Below are 13,971 nucleotides of genomic sequence, written 5' to 3' on the forward strand. Positions count from 1 at the left end.
CTGGGGGAAACGGATGTGAAATGTCAGTTTAATCGGCAAGGCTCAAGGCAACAGGGTCCTGTCCCTTGACTGAGCTTGATCTAGAGGTATTTCAAGAAACTTCTCAAGCACACTTTAGTGGCAAAGAACAATATTTTCACTTGAACAGGGACCTCAGATTAAAAGTCTGATGCTCTACTGACTGAGCTATTCAGGATAGAAGCAATATCAGAAACATTACAAGTGCAATGTACATGTATGCAAAGAAAATTGAGTTCATGTGTATCGCATTAAGATGTCAATCTGCCTATGGAACATAACACCTCTTACGAGGCTCGATTTTTGCTCTCAAGCTGCGATGGTTTTGTCATGTTGTCTAAGAGAAGAGGCTTTGGTCGGTGTAGTGAGTCTTTGATAACTAAGATTGTAACTAAGATTGAAACTGCTCACCGCACTACATCGAGTACACAAGGTGTAATGAACTCGCTATGAGAATGATCTCAATAAGTAACTCAAAAAGGAAAGGCTCATCATGATGCATTAGCTGACAGTCGGCACTCCTACACAAGTGTGAATGTTCAACATTCATTCAAGCATCTCGAGGTCACAGTCTGTAGTGTGTACAAAAGGAATCTAAAGGAAAGGTTTGAGCAAGTGCATCCTCCACTGATAAGAGAGTCCATTTGTTTAAAATGTTCTTTGATCTGAAGGTCATATTATTTTGCCCCCACTTACGAAGAACTTGATTGTTGGAAGAATACAACAGGGGAACTTTCAATTGTACTTCACATGACTGACACTGTGTAGACTTTAACTAATGTACAGTTGTGTAGCTTTAGAGTTGTGTACAATTAGAGCAAGTGACCTAAGCAACATGTATTGCATACACAGTTTGCCTTAACAAACCTATCACTTCATCATGGTCAGAATATTTGTTATAGATACATGTAATGCTTCAGCATTGCTACTAGTTCTAATACACTCAAACTAGTGCACCAGAGTGGGTGATGGTAATGGTACTGTTAGAAGCAAACCTATATGACTGGGGTTGGGCTTCCACACACTGTCCCTTTCTCCCAATTCACAGAGCGGAAACGACTCGTTTTCAGCCTGGTTTTTTTTTTTTTTTACACAACCAATTTCCAACCTCTATATATATATCGCTTGGAATTCAACAGGCACCTGTTGCTACTGCACCTTTAAGACGGATGTAAGATAAATGAGCTCCTTTATGATTGGCTGCCCTGTATTGTGCTTCATTCAAAACTGACTCAGAGCTGAATTGCCTGAGAAAGGCAATTTAATTGGGTGTGCTAAACCTCTATAGGCTGAATAGGCAGAGATAGGTAAATAAAGTGTTCTTGTGACATTAGAAATACAAATTTCAAAAGGGCCATTTTTGGCAGCTTAACTGACATAGTTAAGAATTTTAACATTTAAAATATATATATTAAATGGAGAGTGTTACTTATTTCACTCTGACTGTAAAACAGTGCATATTGTGTTAAATGGGATTTCCATCCCATGTTTTTAAGGCTGCCTTATGTATAAATAAATATGCAAGAATGCAGAGCATGAATAGGTCAGTCTTCCATTCTGTATCACATACCTACCCTTGATAACACCGTGGTAAATGGAAAAAAAACCAACCCTTTTTACTCAGTTGTCACTACTTCGAATAGACTTCACGCTAATCTCATAGAAGTCCACCCCTTTCCGTGTCCTCCGGAAACAGCACTTCCGTTGTGTTGTGACAGGATTTATTCCTGAAGTTGTATGCGTTTTCTAAATTTGCACTGCATTTCTAAAGTGTGTTACCACTTTGATGAATATGCTTTGTGTATTTGCAGCATGATGGGTTTTCCAGGACACCGTAATTTATGCATGTTTAATTCCATCTTTTATTCACGTACTAAGCCCAACTCTATAGGCTAATATTTATAAAACCGAGATAACCATAGAAGCGTCTTCATCTGTGCTTGATACTTTCACGGAAAAATGGAACTGCTGCTTGTCAAGCTTGTTTCATCAGGTTTTATATCATCGTCATGACGTGTTTGAATTGATCCCAGGCATACGCAGTCCTCATCAAAATCCATTCATGTCCTAGGCTGTGAGTAAGGTATGTTCTCTCTCTGGTCAAAGTTGGCAAATATATTATGCATATTGATTGTGGGGAAAACACTTTAGCACGTGTTCTCCAAAGAAGTGTCTTAATATGAGCTATCTAGCTAGTTCCAATGTCAACTGTAGTCATAACACTGGGTTTCTCTCTGTGCTCAGGTGTCTTATTCGCATGCCAGTAACATGTTAGCGATATTGCAGTAGTGTGAATTTTTATGTTGCCCGTGATGAAAGGTGACAGCGAATAAAAATCCAAACATTTTTTTTGTTCAGGTCTTTTTAACGGTCATAACCGACACATATTTATCTAACAAAAAAATCAGGTTCCTCTAAATGTGTGGAAGAACTGCTGTGTATATTTTTGTTTCCAGTGGCCTGAGTACCTAAAATAAGTCACCATTTTAGGAAGCAGGAAAGCAGGGCTGCTTACAAACATGACATTAGTAAATTATTTTTGGGATATTTTCATTTATGATTTTCCCCTTTTTGTTGTTTGTTTGCTTTTTTACTTTCATTTTTTGTAGGGACTGTGATATATATTTTGTTATTTGAATGCATAATATAGCTTTGGGGCTCCCACAGACACTTGTGTATATAAACATATTAGGGGAGATTTTTTCATTGATTTGTATATGTTTGTGAAGGAATGCACATAGTTCTCATGTTTGAGCCACTTTAAAGATATTTTTTGACTTGTATCAGAAAGGAATGCAAGCATTTATTCATATCAACATTTTCCTTGCAGAGTCATTTCAAAGATGATGCAACAGAATAGTTTTGCTTTTCTATTCTGTACTTTGTTTATTGACAGGTAATTCCACCCTCAACTTTTTAGGGTGCCTCCCCATAATTGCTCAGCTCTTCTGTGTAATAAAAGCAGGATTGGTTTGTATATCACATTGGTGTAGGTCGTTTTCACCTGTTATATAAAGAACATTCTAATGGCTTTGGGGGAGACAAACCAAATTAGTCCTTTATAATTGTAATTATATATTACTTTGCTTCATTAGAAGTTTGTGATTATTCCTGTTATTCATCAAGTTAGGTACCGTGATTTACTGGGGTAGGTCAAATTAAAAGATAATTGCCTGCTTATATTAGGTAAGCAAAGTTTTTTATGTCATAGTTTTCACTTACTATGATTGGGACAATACATCTTTTACATGAGGATGGATTTTATCAAAGCTTATAGGGATCTGTATGCCATGCATAGGACGCTTATGCTTTATTTAGTTCACTAAATACAAGCAGTTCATTTTTGTTTTAAATGTTGATGTTCCACCTGCTCCATCAGACCCTCTGCTTTGACACTATGTCCACCTGGTGTACATCAGTAAGCACAGCCTATAACAAGGTATGTCTTAGCCACTTGTAATCTTCTAAGCATTAACATTCACAACATGTCTTTCATTTTTCATACATAGTCATGTATATATTTGTGACATGCTACATTTGTTACTGTTTTCACTTGAACAAGGAAAATCATACTCAAAACAGATATATAAGTGGACAGTCAGGGTGAAATAAGTAACATTCTCCTTTTAATGTTATATTTTAAAAAAATATTAAAGGTCTTAAGTATGTCAGTGTTTTCGTTAGTCTTTTGGCCAATGTTTTTTTTAAAAAGAGATAAGGAGATACCAGAACAAAATAGACAAGCAAATAATAGAGGAAGATGGCATGGGATGGAGGGATGGAGGGATGATAAAAGACAGGGGTAGTAACGGATAATTTATTCTATTCTCTCAGCTATTCTCTTTAACTAATTCTGAAGTCTGCATCTTTATTTTCTATTATTTTTTTTCTAAATATTTTTCTTGACTATAAGAATATAGCTTAACCACTAGAAAGATTAAACATCCAGTGAGTGTGTATCCTGGCATGTTAATGTAAAAGGCAGCTCCTACTGGATTTGGGGAAAGATTAGTAAAAAATTTCAAGTATCTGCAAAGCAGAAAACTGCCTATTCAACAGGCATGAATGATGTGCTACCGAAGTAGTTGTTTTATTTGCATAGCCTAATTAATATCATTAGATCAAGTTCTATATTACCTATATTGTTATATTACAATTTTGCTTTTGCTTTTTTGCTTCACAATTGTTACACATAATTGCTGCACCTGATACAAGGATAGGAATTTCAATTTATTCATACTGGATATAAGAATAATTAATGGCTGCTGAGTGAAGCACTTTCATTGAAAATTCATCCACCAATTTTTTTTATTTTTTTTTTATTTTTTATTTTTTGTAACCAGGAACAGGGCACATCAGCCAGGAATACATTCCAGGTCTGTTTTAGAACACTGGCTGTGATTCATTACATTTTGGCAATTGTGAAAAGAAACTGGATGATACTTCTAAAAGTAATTGTGTTTGCAGTTTATTTGCACAGTTACATGAACAACACTGGTAGCATAGTCAACAGGCTTGATGGTTTTCCAGTGCACGACACTGTGATACCAGGGCTGGCCCAAGCCTGTTTGGGGCCCTATGCAGAAATCTGAGCTGCCACTGACATAACATAGGTAAAAAACAAATAGAAATAAATACATGGTCTTTGGCACCCTCTTGGCGGCCTTAGCAGGCTCTCATTTTGCTTATACGGCGGGACAATTGTTCTGCTGTTATCCTACCTATTGAGCAGTCCTACCTAGATTTAATGTACTTATGTACATTACCCTTAGTCCAGGTTTCTGGTGTTTATTTTAGATGCATTTTTGGTTGTATATATTATAATTAGGCTACTGTGGACAATTGTATACCGTATAGCTACAGCACCTGTACTTCACACACATGTAGTAATCGGATCTAGAAAGTTGCCAACCCTATTAAAATATTAGGTTTATAGTATAATATTTGAATTAAACAGACAAAGCATTAATCACAATCATTTGCATGATGATTAAATCTTGAACCAAAAATGTATCAGAGAGCTCTAGTTTTTTTTACAGACACACACCCAATAAAACTGTGCTTGACCATTTCTTGCCCTCTATATCATTCTCTGCAGTTTACTGAGAAAGACCTGACACTGGGTAATGCCATTGTCTATTCGAAGGCCAAAACAACAACAATCTTGGTTATCAAAGACTCACTCCACCCTGACCACAGCCTCTTCTTTTAGAAGCCATGAGAAAACCACCATCGCAGCTTGAGAGCACAAATCTAGCCTACATAACATCTACATGACAAAACTCTCGAAACGTTTCTCCAAAAGCACTGAATGTTATTCTAACCATTTATGGCCTTTCTCCATTCATGTACACAAAGTCCAGTATGATTCCAAATGTCATCAAAAGATATATCTGTTTGTAGCTGAACAACTTATACAATGCGATCTTTCTTCTTTGTGTCAAATGAACTTAACAATTGAAACATCCAAAACTGGCTGTGTTTCTTGCCAACATACTGGTGTTTGGACATGTGGGATTACTTGCGTGTCACTTTCAATAACTCAGTTGGTAGAGTAGAAGTTAAAACTGTCATCCTTAGGCTGTCGGCTCAACTCCAACTCACACAAACTTTATGTTTTAATGCAGAATCTGTCATTTTATATGAGCATAAAAAGAGGTTTTTCCCTGACCAGGAATCGAACCGGGGCCGCGGGGGTGAACACGCCGAATCCTAACCACTAGACAACCAGGGACAAAGCTACTGAGTTTACATGACAAGATCATTTTTCAAAGTCTGCACTCCTACTATTCTGACAATGTTTAGATGCATAGTGGACTTGGTATGCATGAGTGGAAAAAGGCCATAAAGCGAGTTATTTATCTTTCTCTTTGTTCTACAAAAAAATGAAGTTTGCAAGAGTCAGGGCTCTTTTTTACCATCTGGGAAAAGAGGGAACGCTGGTGTCACTAACACATGGAAAGAGCTGTTATAGTATTCCCTATTTGTCTCCTTAATGTTTCTGACATTTTAGCCACTCATTTCTCTCTCTACATGAAAACACTCTAGAAAACTTTCTCCAAAAAATACGGAATGTTATTCTAAGTACTCAGAAAATAGTCTTTTCCTCCCCCTTCTGACGCGTGAACTTATAGACGCCCTTGATTGCACGGTGTCTCTGTAATTGACAGGGGAGAGAGCGTATGCCACTCCCTCTCTCCCTAAGAGTACAGCCAATTATGCTCTTCTAGACTCTCAGCCACAAATGGCTGTGACACCATCAGTTTCAAAGTTAAGCACAACTGCTATAGTACTAATAAAAGCTTCACACTCACCTCAGCTGGGACATGGCAGACACTGAAGGAAACTCCTCACTTCACTCTCTTCATCTGACCAGTCATTAAGCTCCACTGGTTTCTTCACTGTTTGGAGTTTCAGCACTTCTAGCACTTGTAATATTAGAATAGAATCCCTTTATTTACTAAAGGTACACAGAAATGTACACCGGTACACAGAAACTTACTGTATGTAAGAGTGCAATAGTTCAAAGCTGTATTAGTGCAGATAAATACAACTACAGTGCCATTGCAGCTTTTAATGCTGTTTCAGTATCAGGGTCTTCAGGAAGGCTCCACCTGGCAACCCTGAAGTGCCTTGCTATGCTTAAAACTACACACACACACACACACACACACACACACACACACACACACACACACACACACACACACACACACACACACACACACACACACGAACAAACACAAACACTTAACAAGGTGAGTTCTGCTTATTTGTTATTGGAGATTTGTTAAGAAGGCTGATCGCCATTTAAAATTAGATTTCACAAACTGTAATTGTTACACTGGTGAGTTTGAGGTAGAGATGCACTTTCATTAATACTGCTTACACTCTGTTTCTTTACAACATGCATGGACGTGTTGAAGCATCTCATATGCATGGAACACTAATACTCAGAGCATTGGAAGGTTGAAAACAGAAGCTATCTGGCTCATACAATGTTTTAAATGTGCCAAGGGAAATTCCAAGTGTGGCCATCCTTGAGTGGAGTGGAAGATAAATATGTTTTCTTTGTATTTCAAAGCGGCTGTAAGAGTATAACAGGCAGTTTAGAACATGTCATTCCCTCCATGTAATTTGAGAGAAAATATCCTATGAAGATTGGACCAAGATTCGTGCAGAGTATTTTCAGCACATAGTGGAAACTATGCCAGAAAGAATTGCTGCAGTTCTGGAGGCCAAAGAAGGTCCAACATGCTATTAAATGGGTGTACTTAAGCCCACTGTGTCCTATAATAGGATGTTGCTGGAATGTATGTGAATGTTGTTGGAATGGTCGCAGTTGCGGCAGCAGTACAGGTAAGCTGTAATCCTTTCCCCCATCTGAATGAGTTTGCCCTATTGCACGGGGTCGAGTTATGATGTGAATGTTTAATTACACAGGATGGATTGTGGGCGACAGAACCGAACAGCCTTCAGGATTCAAGTAGAGAAAGGTGAAACTTCTCCAGCCTTTGAGTAAATCACAGGACTATTGCATAGCAATTAGAGATAACAGAACAGCTTTCGGGGGGGTTTGGGTGGGTTGCCTTATCCGCCCCTTTAACAGAGTAGTCACAATTCAAATTTCCCTTGTTGCATTGTTTACAAGGCATTATACATGTGGTTTATTTATAGTGCACGGAGTAATATGCAGCAAGTCTGGTCTGTCTGCTTTGGAAGAGAAACATTTGGCCAAAAGAGCAAGACACAGCCAGGAGGATGATTGGTAAGAGCACATCATAATATGCACCTTAAAGCTGTGCTCTACAGCTAGGTCCTGTTCCATGACTGCATATATAAATTTACTACTGACATTGCCATTTATATCTGGCCATTTACAGTGCACTCTTGCTCAGTGCAGCACTTGAAGCTGATTTTCCATTGTGTAGTTATTATGTTCAAGAGATGTTTGACCCGGTCAGGGTGACACACTTTAGTGAGGGCAGCAGTATCCTAGAGGACACTACAGACAGTGACGGAGACATCTCAGAGCGCGAGGTGAGAGGTTGAGTTTTTTGTTACTCTCTCTACGACATACTTTTCATGCCAGGTACTATTGTCCAGTTCAGCCCAATTTAATTTACTTGTATTATGATATATAAATTGCTGAACATCTTATCACTCAGTTTCAAACATCCCCTCAGCTGTTTTAAGCCATTTCGGTTATTCAGAAGTACTGCTAAATGGATGTGGTGGGAAAATGAGAGCACATCAAACACAGACAGCTTTATGCATTGAGTAGTAAAGAGTAAAAGTTTATTGAGTTTGTAAAGGGAAAGAAATGTGAGTTCCACCTTCCAACTATAACTTTTCTAGGATACGTGATCAGCCATGGTGAAATCACTACGGATGATAAGAAGATCAAAGCCATCTTCCAGTGGCCCATTACTATTATAGTTAAAAAACTCCAGAGATTCTTGGGATTTGCAAACTTTTACCGATGCTTCATATGGAATTTTAGCAGCATTGCAGCTCCTTTCACAGCCCTCCTGAAAGGAGCAATGACCAAGCTACTTTGGAATCAGGAGGCTGATCAAGCTTTCAGGAAACTGAAAGAAGCTTTTACCACGGCTAGCATACGTCGACATCCTGATCCTTCCATTCCATTTGTCGTGGAAGCTGATGCTGCTAACATCGTGGTAGGAGCTGTACTTTCACAACGATACGACAAGTCCAAGTTACAATAGATGATTAAATAGACAAGTGTATATAAAATAGATGATGGAATAAACAAGCCATACAAGACACAGTCATCCCAATGGAATGTCTGTCGGGAAAACATTACCTACCTTGTGCTGTGACCATCTGTTGAAGTGGGCTCATTCTTCGCTGGTTCAGGGCTATGACAAGCGATATTTATAAGTATGTTTCTTCATGTTCAATTTGCAGTCAAAGCAAGATGCCTAAGACCCTACCCACAGGAAAGCTCATGCTTCTTCCCGTACCAGAAAGTCCTTGGTCTCACATCACCTTAGATTGCGTTACTGACCTCTCTGTCCTCACTGTAGTTGATGGATTCTCCAGGGGTGTGTGGTTCATTGTGTTTCCGAGTATGCCTACAGCCTGCCAAACTGTGGAAGCCTTGTTTAACCAGGTGTTCCGTATATTTGGCATCCCAGAGGACATAATATCATATTGGGGACGTCAATTCACATCTCGAGTTTGGGCTTCCTATATTGAACACATCGGGGTAGCTATTAGTTTTACATCCACAGTCAAATGGCCAATTCCTACATTGTTTTTATATGAACAATCCATCAGACCGGTCCAAGTTCCTCTTATTGGCAGAAATGGCCCAAAATTCACTTACTAGTTCATCCACTGGCTTGACTCCTTTTTATTGTATTTTAGGTTATCAACCTTAAATGTCCCATGGACTTCCATATCAGCTGGTTTCCCCGCTGTGGATGAGTGGATGCAGCGGAGCGAAAGGGTATGGGAGGAAACAGATCAGTGTATTGTATGAGCTCTCTGAATGTATAAGGAAATTGCGGACAGGCACAGAGGGGAGAACCCGATATACCAACCTGGTGACAGAGTGTGGCTCTCTACACAGGACTTCCGCAAGCCGGGGTCATGTCGCAGGTTAGGTCCCAAGTATATCGGTCCATATGAAATTACCAAGCACATTAATGAAGTCACATATCAACTCATCTTACCTGCTCACTTTTGTGTTTTGAGGTCATTTCATGTGTCCCTTCTTAAGCCTGTTGTTCCTGTTGTGGCCTTTGGATGAGGTCACCCCTGAGGTCACTCCTGTATTAAGTATGTTGGTTGCTGTCATTAGAGTGTATTGTTTCTGAAGGTTTTTTTGCATTATGCAATGCCTCTTCGCAGAGTGTGATTTTCAAGAACTTTAGTAAGCAGATGACTTATTTGCATCACCTTTTTTGGTAGGACAAAGCCCATCCATGAGCCAAAGGAAGCTGAGGTAGGCCCCATTCCATGAAAACACAGGGAGTGTGTGAACCAGGATACCAACAGAAGCATACATGCAAGCTGACGCCTACCCTTCCTTTGTCCAGTTGTTTGGCCAGTAGACAACTAATGAAAAACATTTCAAAAGGGTTTATACAGAAGCCAATGTTCAAATGGCTCTCTGTGCAGTGAGGAAACATATCATAAGGAAGTGCAAATTCCACTAAAGTTTAAGTAGGATCACTGAATTCAAAGTCTAGAGCACTATTACACTATGACTTCTAACAGTAGCGTAAAAACAATAATGTCTTATTCGTTTTTAGAAAGGAATGTAAAAGTTTATGAAATATTCTTAAAAAGAGGACAATTTGATAAGGAGCTTGGTCTTGCACAGCTACCAAAACCCAGGACTGAACTAGGAGTCTTTTGATATTCAATCTAACACTCACCCAGCTGAGCTATTTCAGCTAGTGACTAAATACTTTTGCCTGGTTTCGTTCAAAATGTTACCAATGAATGTAGGTCATGTTCATGTCAGAGGAAACTGTCACCTTTATCCCTGGTGAGCTAGTGGCTAGGATTCTCTTTCAAACTTAATTTTTATGTGGATTAAAAAGAAATATGAATACCTCTCTTTATGACCTCCTAATGCTCATGCATACCAAGTCTAGTATGCATACAAACATCGTCAGTATACTAGGAATACAGAATTTGACAAATGTTTGTCAGAAGCATCTGAGCTTTATTGCTGGTTGGTGAGTGGCTAGGATTCAACACTTTCACCACTGCGACTTGGGCTTGATTCCTGGTCAGGGGACGCTCTTTTTGCTCACTTAAAAAAGAAGCTTGTATGTGAAAAAACAAACTTCCTTTGAGTCAGATTTTAACTGACAGACTAAGGATAACAGTTTTAAATTCTACAGTCCTCCACTCTACCAACTAAGCTATTGAAGGCAACAGACATGTAATCCCATAAGTCCAAACACCAGTATGTTGGCAAGAAACACGGCCAGTTATGGATGTTTGAATTGTTAAGTTCATTTGACACAAAGAAGAAACATTGCATTGTACGAGTTGGAGATGTTCAGCTACCAACAGATATCTCTTGATTACATTTGGATGCATACTGGACTTTGTGTACAATCAATAACTACTGGTACTAACTCAAAGTATGTTTCCCCCTTCAGTTTTATTTTATGCCAGAATAAAGACTTTCTGTCTTTAGAATTCTACATGACTCAAACTGAGATGCAGCAGATCACTTAGCTAGAACAAAGGGTCTTGTACTACAATAATGACTTTTGCATTATTGCCCATAAGGTCCACCTCTTTTTTCTTTAACCCTCAGATCATCCCGTAGATGTTAGAATTATTCTAATGAAATTATAATTAACATTTTAAAAAATTCCTTAACATCACTCTTAAAATAACTTTTACCTTACAAATTATTTCTTTACCAGCAAATTTGAGTTGGTATGAATTAATCTATTAATTTTTCGTTATTATTTCATTAAATACATGCCCCCCCGCCCCCTACAAAAAGAATAACAGTCCAAATGAAAGGTCTAAATGAATCTTTGCAGTAACAACAGTCTTTTATGCTCTTCCAACCACCCCACCTCCCCCCAGTGGACACACCATGCTCCAGTACATGATTCTGGAGTGCTGCGCTATCTGTGCTCCCCACTAACTCTTCCTACCTGCTGGGGTTTCTCCTTCCTGGACCTGCCTTAAAATGCTTAAAATGACAGCACCTTGCCCTCCATTTACCTGCAACATTCTGCACTGTCACAAACAATATTTATGTGCAGATTAGCAGATGAACCTCACCTGGATGATCCACATTTCATTTCTTTGTACTGTTATAATAATGAGTTACTGTATTTCTACCCAGGTGTTCTATTCAGGTGAACTGTGCTCTGTTTCTATCTCCTATGATGTCTTTGTGTAGGAATGCTGTAGTGTATCTTTCATGCTTACAATTTGTCAGCCATCCTCTACCCAACTCATCTCTGGCCAGGTTTATCCAGGGTTAACCGAAGGAGGATGAGTTCCCTTTTGAGTCTGACACCTTCCAAGTCCCTTCCACCATTCCAGTGAGTTTTTCCTACTGTCACCCTTGCCAATGTCATTTGGCTTATTTATCAGTTGTCACAAGGTGTTAACGTTATTATGCACATGTATATAAAATGTGTATATACTGTATATACATATATATATATATATATATATATTTGCAGTTTGGATTGGATTATAAAGTGAATTTCATTGGTGAGTACTATATTTTTTGGTGACAAAGTATAATCTAATCTTTACAAAGCAGTGACCAGAAAGGAAGAGCTAGATGAGGCTTTGGTCCCCATGATAGTTAGAGACACACAGCCATTTAGCATAGTTGAGGATAAAAGCTTCAGGGACTTGGTAGCAAAATTGGATTCAACTTATATTCTCCTAACTAGGAAGGTATGTGTGGTGACATGGATACATTATGAGAGTAGTATTAAAAATATATATAATTATTTTCTTCCTTCCCTTTAGACTGTAAAGGCCATGGTTGAGGCCAAATGTCAATAAGAGAAAGAGAAGGCCAAAGCTGAGGTCCAGAAAATTCCTGCAATGAGTTTGTCAGCAGATATGTGGACATCTCTTAATGTGGATGCCTTCTTGGCTGTGACCTGCCATTTTGTAGATGACAACACATTTCTGAAGTCTACACTACTTGGTGTTGTGAAATTCCTGCAGGCGCATACGGCTGAAAATTTGGCCTGTGTGAAATCCTCTCTTATGGAAGAATGGGGAATAAAATAAAGTCACATGTCTGGTTACTGATGGCACATCTAATATGATTGCCTGTGGAAATAGCTGAAGCTGCCTCATGCGCTTCAAAAAAAAAAAGAAACTGAGGTTGAAACAAGGTGTTGGAGCGATTAGTAGAACTCAGGGAGCCTGTGGGGGCAGATTTGGCGGGTTTACAAACTGATATTCCTGCGCTGATCTCTGATGTGTACAGTAATGTATGTGGGTGCCGGTCTATACTGTATTCTTTTCACAAGGCAACTGTGGAGCTGTCAGACCTCAGTGGCAGGCATAATCATATCCCAACACATTTCAGACTAAAGGATTTGAACTCCCTGGCACTTCCAGACACCTAACTGGCTATAATTTGATGGGGAGGATGCAGGTTGTCTGCATGCCTCTGGAATTGCTTCTTTGACCTATTCACACAGCGATCGAGAGCCTTACACTAATGCCAGAGTCCCTCTGATTTCATACTTTTCTCTGCATTGTCCAAGATTTGTAAACAAGCACAAATCCATGGGTAAAGTTTTGTAATCAAGAACACACTCTCATGTACTTGGAACATGTCTTAGCAGATTGTGATTTACAAGCAATGTCATAAGCAACACAAGTTCAAACAGGTGGTTTGTTGACAAGGGGTCATTCATCAAACAAAACCCACATGGCCCATATGGGGATCGAAACCATGACCTTGGCGTTATTAGCACCACGCTCTGACCAACTGAGCTAATCGGCCTTTCTCCGTTCATTTCGCAGTTTTTGGTGCAGCACTGAAGGGAACCTTTCCATGAAATTGTAGACTTGGTGTCAACGAGATTACGGCCACTTTTTCGACCGAGCATAGGTGAAAGTTGACACTTATTGTTCCCTCTGACAAATGGTTATTCTGCAGCCAACTTTTGAATTAAACTTCAAAAGCAAATGTGGAGAAGCTTTTGTTAAAGAGCAATTCAGTGCAGTTGTACACAGTGACGAAATCATCAATTGCAAAGTCCACTGAGCTTTATTGCTGTGAGTTACATAGTGCTGTCTATTACACCATGAAATCTGCCATAACAACAAAAATGTAATGTCTGATTCTGTGAGCCAAGGAATATAAACCTTTTAGGGACATATTTAAAATATCAGATTTTCTGCCTGAGCACAGAGTAGGCATTTTTTTCTAGCTTTAACCATACGTCCTCTTTCTTTGGA

General features: G+C 39.0%; 1 non-coding gene across 1 annotated transcript; it reads right to left on the bottom strand.

The window, feature by feature from the left end:
- Positions 1-13,439: 13,439 nt before the first annotated feature.
- trnai-aau (transfer RNA isoleucine (anticodon AAU)) lies at positions 13,440-13,513 on the bottom strand. Its single transcript has one exon. It is a non-coding gene; the product is annotated as a tRNA-Ile (tRNA).
- Positions 13,514-13,971: the final 458 nt, after the last annotated feature.

This window comes from Electrophorus electricus, unplaced genomic scaffold (genome assembly GCF_041902795.1).
Source record: "Electrophorus electricus isolate QZ-2024a unplaced genomic scaffold, ASM4190279v1 Scaffold73, whole genome shotgun sequence".
NCBI lineage: Eukaryota > Metazoa > Chordata > Actinopteri > Gymnotiformes > Gymnotidae > Electrophorus > Electrophorus electricus.